Genomic DNA, 11,557 nt, shown 5'->3' with positions numbered 1-11,557 from the left:
CTCTTTTGTGTTTTGTATAATTTTTTAAATTGGCGCTTTGGATGCCATAGCGAGACCTTTGTGTTAGAAAAAAATCCTTGCGACTACGGCGCTACGATAATGAAGCTAAGTTGAAACCACCAGGATGCCACCAAGCAAGCTGTTTTTTCGCGTGTTTCCGAGTTGCCCCAGCCTCAGTACAGTGAACTACAATAATCAGCAATCTTCTAGAGCACTATACTTCAGCTTACGTCTGCTTTCACTATGCCGAGAAGCATACTGCAGGCCCCACTACTCCTGTCGCAACTCAAATGGTCCGACATCGAAGATATGCTGTGCCTGGAGGTTTTTGGTGCGACACGTTGTGAGTCGCTTTCCGTGCGCGGACTTTTTAACATTGATGCGATGGACAGCGGGGTATTTCGGACATACTTTCGCTTCGAAAAAGATTATGTGCGCCGTCTATGGACGGCCTTACGCATACCGGAACACGTGATGACTCCGCAGAAGGTGTCAGTCCCAGGCGACGAGGCTCTTTGTATAACGCTTCGCCGGTGGGCTTATCCGAACCGGCTGTGCGATCTTGAGGAGCTGTTCGAGCGTCACAGCTCGACCATGTCCTCCTTGACTAATGAAGGCCTCCGGCACATCGATGAAAGCTTCTTCCACTTGCTGGACGACGTAAATAACCACTGCTGGCTCAACCTGGCCACGCTGGAGAAATTCTCGCGGTCACCCGCGAATACAGCGTAATTAGGAAGTATACTTAGGATCAGAGTTCCTTGTGTACAAGTTCTGAACAAACTTGTTCGTCCTTTCAGGCCATTCACGCCAAAGGTGCCCCGTTGACAAACTGCTGGGCTTTCATCGACGGCATGGCATGGGCAACATGCCGACCATCAAGAAAACAAAAACTGTACTTCAGTGACCACAAGCGACTTCATGCTCTGAAGTACCAAGCATAATGTGCCCCAGTGGAATAATTTGCCACTTGGATGGGTCATATCACGGCAGTAAACATGATGCTGGTAAGTAAACAACCGATTGCAGCAAAAAGTAGTCAGCCCAACTTGCCGAAAAAAGAGCAGTTGGGTCATAATATGCAATTTATTTTTATTTTTTTCAGGCAACTTTGGGACAAACAAAGTTTACTAAAAAATGCAAAGGCTTGTACAGCGGCATACCCACTGCATTTATGGAGACCCTGCGTATCCACTGAGGCCCCTTCTGCTCAAGCCCTATGGTGGTGCTGCCCTGACTCCGGAACAGTGTCAATTTAACAAGTCTATGAGTAGTGTGAGGCAGGCCGTGGAGTGGGGATTCGGCAAAATTACTGGCCTGTTTGCCTTTGTAGACTACAAAAAAAAACCAAAAGATGTACCTCCACAACCTGCCGCGAATTTACAAAGCTATTGCACTTCTTGCTAACTGTCACACTTGCTTGTATAGTGCACTATTTTGGCCTTCAGCCACCAGATCTTGAGGCCTACTTGACCCCTCTGTAGTTCCAGCAAATAATAATATTTGTGGTTATTGAGAAAGGAAATGGCACAGTATCTGTCACATACACCATTGGCCACCTCAACCGCGGCGTAAGGAAAGGAAGGTGGGGTTGGCGGGGTTGGAGAAAGATGTTTGTTTGGTTTGGTTTAACGTCCCAAAGCAACTAAGGCTATGAGGGACGCCGTAGTGAAGGGCTCCGGAAATTTCGAACACCTGGGGTTTTTTAACGAGCACTGACATCGCACAGCACACGGGCCTCTAGAATTTCGCCTTCATCGAAATTCAGCCGCCTAGGCCGGGATCGAACCCGCGTCTTTTGGGTCAACGTAACCACTGAGCCACCGCGCCGGGGTGGGTTGGAGAAAGAGGTGCCGTAGTGAAGGTCTCCGGGATAATTTTGAAGTGGTAGGCGAATATATTTTCTTAGGAGAAGTAATAACGGCAGATCCCAACCACGAAACAGCAATAATTAGAAGAATAAGATTGCGATGGAGCGCATATGGCAAATACTCGCTAATCATGACCAGTATAGTTTAGTTAGTTTAGTTTATGGGGTTTAACGTCCCAAAGCGACTGAGGCTATGAGAGACGCCGTAGTGAAGGGCTCCGGAAATTTCGACCACCTGGGGTTCTTTAACGTGCACTGACATCGCACAGTACACGGGCCTCTAGAATTTCTCCTCCAAAGAAATTCCAGCCGCTGCGGCCGGGATCGAACCCGCGTCTTTCGGGTCAGCAGCCGAGCACCATAGCCACTGAGCCACCGCGGCGGCAATCATGACCAGTAGCTTATCAGTATCGCTCAAGAGGAAAGTATATAAGAGTAGCATCTTACCGGTACTAACCTATGGGGCAGATACGTGGAGGGTAACGAAAAGGGTTTTACTTAAGTTGAGGACAACGCAGAGAGCTTGGAACGGAAAATGGTAGGTGTAACGTTGAGGGATAGGAAGCGTGCAGAGTTGGTCACAAATAACTCAAGTTAGTGGCACTCTAGTCGAGATCAAGAAGAAAGGGGCATGGACAGGAAACGTAATGCGAAGAGAGGACAACCGATGGTCACTGAGAGTAACAAAATTGATTCCAAGGGAAAGAAAGCGTAACAGGGGGCGGCAGAAAATTATGTGGGCGGATGAGGTTAAGAAGTTTGCAGAGGTGAAGTGGATGCAGCTAGCACAGCACTGTGTTAATTGGAGGAATATGGGCGAGGCATTCGCCCTGCAGTGGGTGTACCCAGGCTGATGATGATGATGTCACACGGCACGCCCACATAGATTCCAAAATGGGGTCTTTATTCAAGAACGTGTGCTGAGATACGGTCTAAAAACAACACATTTAAAGCAGCAGTCACAACGTCTGGTTTCCAGTACAAAAAATTGCTTGACTTCACGCATTGGTTGTTCTCTGAAGGCTCCGGAGCAGCTTTTTATGCTCTTTCATAGCGGGAAACATCGTGCTGGTGTCTGTTTTTTTCCAGATCTAGCTTCCGCCTCTGTAGAGTGAGCTGCCGTGCCTTACTGTCCACTTTTGCCTTTACAGTTTTGATATTTTAAATCTTCCTTTGGTGTATCTCATGCTAGTGCTTTTCACTCATGGTCAGCAGCTGGAGGCCGATGTTTTGTAGCCCTCTGATTCCTGGAAAGGGAGGGCAAGTTCGATATTTATTTCAAGTGAGCGCGTCCACTAGAGGTAAACAGCTAGAGTTGTTGGTTGGTTTATGGGGGAAACCATACTGAAGGGCTCTGTATAATTTCGACTACCCGAGGTTCCTTAAAGTGCCCTGACATCCCACTGTACATGGGTGTCTAGAATTTCGCCTGCATCGAAATTCGATCGCCACGCCTGGAATTGAGCTCTCATCTGTATGGTTAGCAGCCAAGCACCATAACCACTTAGCCACTGCGGCGGCTAGCTGGAATTGCGTTTTTCCACCAAGCACAATGAGTTTGCAGTCCACAACCACAGCTGGTTGGTTTTTATGAAATTGGTATAGTAATGTGAACTTGTTGTATAGAAATGGAGAATAAGATTTTGCAGCGAGAACAGTAAAACATTTACAAATCTTATGTTTGTACTTTTGTCGCGCTCTCTTCATTACTTTAGTCAGCTGCTGTAAAAACTGCTAATTAGGTATTGTTATCATCATCAGGTTCCCAATGTACTGTTATTGCCTTTTTCATTTGTATCTATGTGTGATGAGATGTCACTTTTTAACCACCCGTTTCTATTTATTGTTTGCCAATATGTCTAAGCCACGGACAACTGCTTAGTCAAATTTGTCATCTTTATTGTTATTTGTCACCTTTAGCCCCAGCCTCTTCTTAGAGTGTGTCTGAGAAAAGTAGAAAGAAAGAAAAAAAAACAGTTTCACTTCCAATGTCTCTTGCGTGCAATGTGAAAACTGTAATGACGCCATCTTTAAAGTTTGTGTTTATAGTTATTTTGTGCATGCGATTCTGTCTTGCACAGTCGAGAAGAAAAGTCTCTGGATGTGTGAGTGAATTGTACGGTTCCTCCCTTATTATCCACCTGGACAAGACAACACTTGTGCAAGGGAAGACAAACTCGTGCCAGTAATCTGTGGTAATAGGATGATTGCAGCTGTTAAAAAATGTGCCAGCTATGTGTATAAATTTCCTTCTGAGCCAATCAGGGATGTTTGTCATTGACTATGCATAAAGTGGGAAAACATCCATTCAAATCTTTCCTGTAGTCGTGAAAGGAAGAGGTTTTTGCCTAGCTGCAGACTTACGCTGGTCTTGACCATTCACAGTCGTCGACTGCTGGTATGATTGCCCTGCAAGGACTTGGGGAAGCTGTTGATGGCCGTTTGTTGAGGGTCGAGCTTCTTGTTCTTCCGTCTGGGCCTCCTTGGCCTCTCCATCAGCAGCTGGTCTGTGTCTGGAGGGTCTGTGTCGTACATGCCAAAGAGGGCCCGAACAGGAAGGGATTCAGACTATAATGCATGATAAAAAGGGGGAGGGAAGAGAAAGCGATAGCAGTCAGCCTAATAGCCTCTTTTCGTGCAGCTGGATCCACATGAAAATACACACATACATCCGCCTATTCATTTTTACTTTAGCATTCTCCTATCCCTGTCCATTGTTATATTGCACTTGATGTTGAGTGCTGCACTGTCATTGTTATAATCCAAACTTTGTTCTGCTCATGAAATTGTCACTGCTCTTGTTCATGCATATAGTATTTGGCATCTGTATTCTCAGTTACACCAAAGCAATGAGTCTCTTATTGTACTGTAATCAATGTGACTGTATATTGAGTGTTTGCGTACTTTCTACATTAAAAGACCATTGTTGTTGCCTGTGATACTTGGCACAAACGTCAAAACTTACCATTCACTGCTCCTGTCACGCAACTCCAGGAGGCTGCCGCTGCAGTAACCTGCCGCCTCCTGCGCCTTCTTGGTGGTGCCTGTTTGTGTCCATCATGCACCTCTTCATGCAGGTAGTGCAGCTGCTGGCCGCTGCCTGTCCCTTTCTGTTACACTGGCTCACTTCGCAAAATTATTCGGGGCTCATAGCTTTTCGCGCAGGCATAATCTGACAGATCCTGCCGAATCAGTTGATTTCTCTGTGCATTCCTCTTCCATGGCCAACCTAAATATGCCAAAACATGCACATCATATTAACAAGTGCACCAGAGTGTACGGCGTTTCAGCAGTATAAGCAAACACTTCACAATTTGCTTGAAGTGCTCTCTTACACACACTATTTTCTAACTGCAGGCTGGCGGCAAAGACACGCAGATAAGTATTACACACTCAAATACTGGGAGATCTACTGTCGTGTTTGCAAAATAAACACAGAGGGCCTGGTGCTGTGGAAATGTGTAAAACAGCACGAAATGAGAAAGCCAGCTATGATAGATACATGACAAATGTACGCAGTAGAAAAAAATATTTTTCTTAAGAATCGAGGCTCCTCTGCATTGATTGATTTCCAGTCTTTCAAGCCAGTCAAGCAGATGACTGTGATGGTCTCTGGATTTATGTATCAGCACTCAGCCTTTCCTCCTCCAGAATAACTTTCCTTTCTTCAAGGGCCAGCCACTTTTCATCACAGTCTAACCGTTGCCTAGCTAGAGCCAGTTGTTTTCTCATTTGAAATTCATATTTTTCCCGGAAGGCCACGAGCTCTAGGCCCATTTCCTGCAGCCCTCGAATTTCTGTTTAGAGAAAAAAGTTTTAGTAACGTTACTCATGTGTGAGTGCCAGTCATGTACACAACCCATACCGAAGTTTAAAACTATGAGCAATACATATACAACATACACTGAAAAGGCTGCCTCATGAAAAAGTGCTCAAAAGTTCTCTCCAGCTCGTGGTTCTAATGAATTAAGATATTCCAGTCATTTGGGCCTCATACATTAAGAGAGTGCAAATGCTTTCCCAAACCAAGAGTAGCCATCCAAGATCACCCCTTGCCTGCTCCGAAATCCTCCAATATTATTTTATTTCAGTATGAATTACCACTGTAATGCTGTTCAGCCCTGAAGGCAATGCAAGCAAATAAATAAATAACCGTTCTGTCTTCTCCAGCCAGACCTCACAGTTGACCTCTCCAGCCAGTCTCACAGTTGAACTGGTCCGAAATAGAGGATTTGTTATGCCTTGAATTGTTCAGGCAGAACCGCCGCGATCCGATTTCTGCACACGGATGCGTGAATATTGACGCCATAGACGGTGGAGTCTTTCGTACTGTGTTCAGATTTGAAATAGACTACATCCGCAGGCTGCAGGAGGCGTTGCTTATTCCCAATGGGCTGACTACACCGCAAAGTGTAACAGCGCTCAGGGACGAGGCCCTGTGCATAACCTTACGGCGCCTTGCATATCCTAACCGGCAGCGTGATCTCGAAAGTGTATTTTGGAGCGACAGCTAAAATGATATCGCCCGTGACAAATGCCATTCTGAAACATCTGGACGAGTCTTTCTATTTCTGGATGATATCAATAACCACACGTAGCTACATGTTGACACACTAGACAGGTCCTGCCACGTAAGAAGGAAAACTTGGCAAAATTCAGATGAAAATTCCTTACACAATTGCTCATTTGTTTCCGGCCTGTTCACGGCAAGGGAGCCTCCATTTGATGTTAATCTTGAATGGCTCGAGCTTCTGTTCAGGTGTGGTTTCTGTCACCAAACTGAGTGCAATACGTAGGCATGTGAGAAACTGAAGACTTGCATTTAAATTTTGGGATAGTTTTCAATTAGAAGCTCTTGTCATTACCCCTTAGTTCTGTGGAAATGTTTACAGTATTAAGAGGACATCCTTTTTTCAAGGACAGTAAAAAAGGAAGTTGACAAATTCTGCTTCCTATTGTTTCTTGTTTTTGTAGCATGTTTCTAGAAATGCTCCGCTTTTATTTACAGTCCACGTTTGCTAGAGTTGACGATAGTTTTTTCATCCAAAAACAAGGTGTTTGTATTGGATCCAGCCTCGCTCCCGTTCTCAGCGATGTGTTCTTAGCTTCGTGCGATAGACAACTTCAAGCCAAGCTTGACGGCACCGTTCTTAAGGTTATGCGTTATGTAGATGACTTTTTAGCATTTTATCTCAAAGGTGACGCCCAACAAACTGTTGCTCAAATTTTTGACGTGTTCAGTACTGAACTTAACCTACAATTGACCACAGAGCTACCTACTAACAACAAACTAAGCTTTTTAGATCCGGAACTTGTGCTATCGTGTGACCATGTCTGTTGGATGTACTCCCCGCGATCCCAGAAGGGCCTGCTCCCCTTCCGGTCGACCCACTCTAAGATAGTTAAGCGCGGGATAGCGAAAACATGCATGAAATCAGCTCTGTTTAGATCATGTGAGCATAAAACCCAAGCCAGCTTTGACTCGCAGGTTACTAGGCTTAGCGCTGCAGGCTACCCGATGAAGGTCTTATCTAGCATAGCAGAGTCGATATTAAAAGAATTCAGAATTCAGAAGGAGACGTGCAAACTGGACAATAAGAACATAACATGTATTCCGTATGTTCATCAAGTATCGCACAACCTGAAAAAGATTGTGAACAAAGCCGGCGTGAAGCCCCTTTTCTCAGCCAGGAACAAGTTGGGAGGCCTATTCAAGAGAGTGAATCAGGAAAGTGGAAAGAAGGCTTGTCAGAAGAAACGCAGAAACAAATTTGTCAACTGTTGCTGTCGGGTGATTTACAAGGTCCCACTGTCATGCGGCCGATTTTACATCGGGGAGACCGGACGGTGCGTCAACGATCGGCTTCGCGAACACGCGAAAGACATTGAAAACAAGTCACGCCGAAATAACATGGTCATTCATTTCGCAGATTGCGACGAATGTGAGGCGTTTTTAGACCAAACCACTATCATCGCCAAGTACAGAGATCACACCTCACTCCTGATATCGGAAGCTTTTCACATTCACGCATTAGGCAACTCATGTGTAAGCCAAGCATCGGTGGCTCTATTCCCACTGGAGATCGCCTTTCTTAATCAGTGATGATATCCTGAATGTATGTCATGTCATGTTTGCACCGCAGTTTTTCGTTCTGTGCTTTATATTGCCCCCCTCTTTCGCAATAAACCATTTGGTTGTTAGTTCAGCGCATGTGTCTGTCTCATCTTCTTCCGTCCCGTTCGTCAGCGCTGTTTTGCCGTACCGTTCGCCTGAAGACCTCGAACTCCTATTTGGACAGCGAAAGGAAATCTTAACAATGTCGCCGAAAATAACGCTGGCATGAGGTCAGGCTTTTACATTACTATTACTGAAACACAAAATAAATTAGCAACCAAAAGCATATCTTTGGGATTCAGTATTTTCTGGCATTTGTGGCAAATATGCCCCATTTTTTTACCTTGAAACATTTCTCTCGAACAAACAAAACCAATGTTAATTTAATACAAAGAGTTCCGTTCTTGCTCGAAGAAGAAAAATGCAACTTTTGTATTTCCAAGTGATGTTTACTCAAGTTTGTGAACTATAAATGGTGAACAAAAACATCGAGCAGTGCATAATACAGGGTAAAATGGCAAGCAGCAAGGAGGAGGAGGAGGAAGTAGAAGAGGAAAGGCAGGGAGGTTAACCGGAAGAATGATCGGTGTGCTACCCTACGCGGGGGGAAGGGGTGAGGGGATAAAAAAATGAAAGAGAAAGGGCAGTAACAGAAAATTGAAGTCACTCTAAAAAGTCAGTGTTCTTTGAAGTCACAACCTTTCGTGCAGGCAAGAAGCTCGCAAGAAGCGGAGCAGTGCCTTAGAGGCCTTCACCACCGACGATCGCCGCAGCAAGCGGCCGAGAATCTTCATTCCCGTCAGTGGGCGGGAATCTAGGCGTTCCAGCGCACGGCTGAGGGATTGCCTTTCGGCGCTGTAGGCAAGGCAGTCACAAAGAATGTGGGTTATAGTTTCATCATACCCGCAGATGGCACATGCAGGGCTATCAGCCATACCGATTAAAAAAGAGTAATGATTGGTGAAAGCTACACCAAGCCAAAGGCGACACAGCAAAGTTTCTTCACGTCGTGGTAGGACTGATGGAAGCCGAAGCTTCCATCAAGCTTCGGAGCTTCCAGCAAGGCTTACCGTTGGTAACTGCATGTCGATCCACTTTGGTACTTAGTGTGCAAATACTAATTAATAGGTATGTTAAACCTCTGCTATTCTAGGTAATTTGTTGGGTTAATACATTTCTCTCAGTGCAACAGCCATAATAATACAAACAGGAAAAAAAGGCGGAAACTTTTAGCATTTATTTTATGCCATAGTGGCCTTTCACTGTCATGTACAACGTAAAGCTGTAAGATTTATTTTCCGCCGCTACGACTTTCATTTTACACCCTCATCTGCGATGTCTTCCCTAAACTTAAGCCCACTCGCATCCCGCCGAAAACTGAGTCCTTAAAACTTCTTCACTCAATAGTCCATTCTGCTAATTGCCTTTCAGAGGGTAAGCATATCTCGTTTTCAAAATCATCTGGAACCAGGAGCCATCACGATCTTAATATCCAACCTTTGTTTGCCCGCACTAACGTTTTCAAATACAGCTTTTTTCCGCGCACTGTGCAGAGTTGGAATTCTTTGGATGGTAACATTCGTGCATTATCAATATGTGATTTTGCGTCGGAAATTGAGTCGTTACATTGTATGTTGTTGTTCTCAGCGCTTATATTTGTAATGCTTCTAATGTACCCTTGTATGCGTGGAATTGTTCCACATTTTATGTACCTACTCCTGCTATAGCCCCTAGAATGGGGCTGCAGTATTTTTAAATAAATAAATAAAATAAAATTAATGTCAGATGAACTCATCCATCATCGAGTGTTCTCAGGCAAGTTTGTCATTATTTCAGCCACCCTGCCAAAAGCCATTTTGACTTATTACTACCTAATTACCAGTAAGCAAAATGAAGAGCTCAAAAGCTCAAGCATCTAGGCTAGAAGTTCACTTGCGAACTACAATGAAATAGTTTTAACTAATGCATGCACTCACACATGCTGTGAAAGGCTACACTAGAGTCCCCGCAGTGCAGCTCCACGTGCACTAATCCTCACTTAGTTTACCATGGTAATGCAAACCATAAGATATGGGAAAATCATGCGAGGTCCTTGCAAAACAACATTGAACACTATTAGATATCCACTTCCTACTTTATTTCCTATAAATAATGCGGCACATATTCTGTCCTGAATTATGTAAACTCGAAAGCTATAAAACTTGAAGCTAGAACAAAAGTTGGAAGGATCATGCTTCCTTTCTTGGTGAAATGGGGTCTCTTCAGAATTAATGTTCAGTACCTTTCTGTTCAGCATGATGTCCACCAGGACATTTAGATTGTGCAGCGTCCTTTCTAAGTATACAGCTCATCAAGTTTGCTTCTAAGCTGTTTACTGGGGCTCCCTAGCACATCTAGCAGTAAAATTCTGCGGAGGATTGGGCACGCAAAACCATTCCTCTTATTGAGACATTACTGTCGCTGAGGATGCATAACTAAGAATGCTGCAAGCCCCACAAGCAGACCCCTGCAAAACTGCATACTTTTGACTGAGGGCAGGGGGAAGTACACTCTTTGTCAGAGTGATGTCTGTATGCTCAAATTGTGCTTAAATGACTGAAATCATTCATAACTAAATATATAATACTCCTAAACATGACCAGAAACTATGCTCCAAGTTATGTGCATTGATTTTTGCTCTATTTTTACTATGCTCGAACCATGGCTCGTGCTGCGCTGAAAAGCCGTTTTTTTCTCCTATGCGGTACCTGGTGTGGTCCATGGCAGGGTGACGAAGAAGAATGAGAAGACAGATTGAAGAAGAAGAAGGCAAGACGAGGTCTCAAAGACCAAGTGTCTGAGGTGGGAGGCCAGGCTCGGCAGAATGAAAGGCAACAGCGAAGGCAGCAACCTCAACGTCAGTGTTTCTGCGTTTTTCATACAAAAGGCGTAACTGCACTTAGAACAAAATGTTGTGTTCCGTTAGTTATGTCCGCACCAGTACATATGTTCAGTTGTTTTGCAGTTGAAATTTTCAGAAATAAAATTTAAGATGCATGTGACTAGGTGTGTATTACAACCTCACTTGATTAAATCCGCCCAAGCTATTTCATGTGCATTCCTGGATTCTTCTAATTGCATTACGTCTGTATAGAACAGCACTTATACATGCATGAACCACTTTCAAATGTTTCAGGTGCAAGACATAGGCATGACTTGTGCCACACCGTCTAGGTGCACGTTCCAAATATACAACATACAGCTTTTCTAGAGTCAAAAGTGCTCCCTGCAAGAGATAATATATGCAGGTTTGCTTGACATTACTGTCTGAACATACTGGTGATAAGATGCTTTAGGGCACCGCTCAGAGCTTTCTCTTACCTTTTGTTGCACTCTTCCGACACTGCCGCTTTCGTTGCGGCTGTTCTGATGCTTCCTATGCAACAGGCACAACACTGGTTTCACTGTGCACTGCAGTACCATTTTGTACTGCAGTGTCATCCACCTGTTCACTTCCCAGAGATTGAGGGCTCTGTGGGGACGGTGGCTGCTCGTATTCTGACTCACACAAAGTCATCAGGAGTTGTGAGGCT

At 44.5% G+C, this 11,557-nt stretch overlaps 1 pseudogene; it reads left to right on the top strand.

Annotated features, from left to right (window-relative positions):
• Positions 1 to 234: 234 nt before the first annotated feature.
• LOC149355400 (uncharacterized) lies at positions 235 to 1,407 on the top strand (annotated as a pseudogene).
• Positions 1,408 to 11,557: the final 10,150 nt, after the last annotated feature.

Source organism: Amblyomma mixtum, chromosome 3, assembly GCF_055824585.1.
Source record: "Amblyomma mixtum isolate Tamu chromosome 3, ASM5582458v1, whole genome shotgun sequence".
In the NCBI taxonomy this organism is placed as follows: Eukaryota; Metazoa; Arthropoda; class Arachnida; order Ixodida; family Ixodidae; genus Amblyomma; species Amblyomma mixtum.
This window is presented reverse-complemented; position numbering and strand designations above follow the sequence as displayed.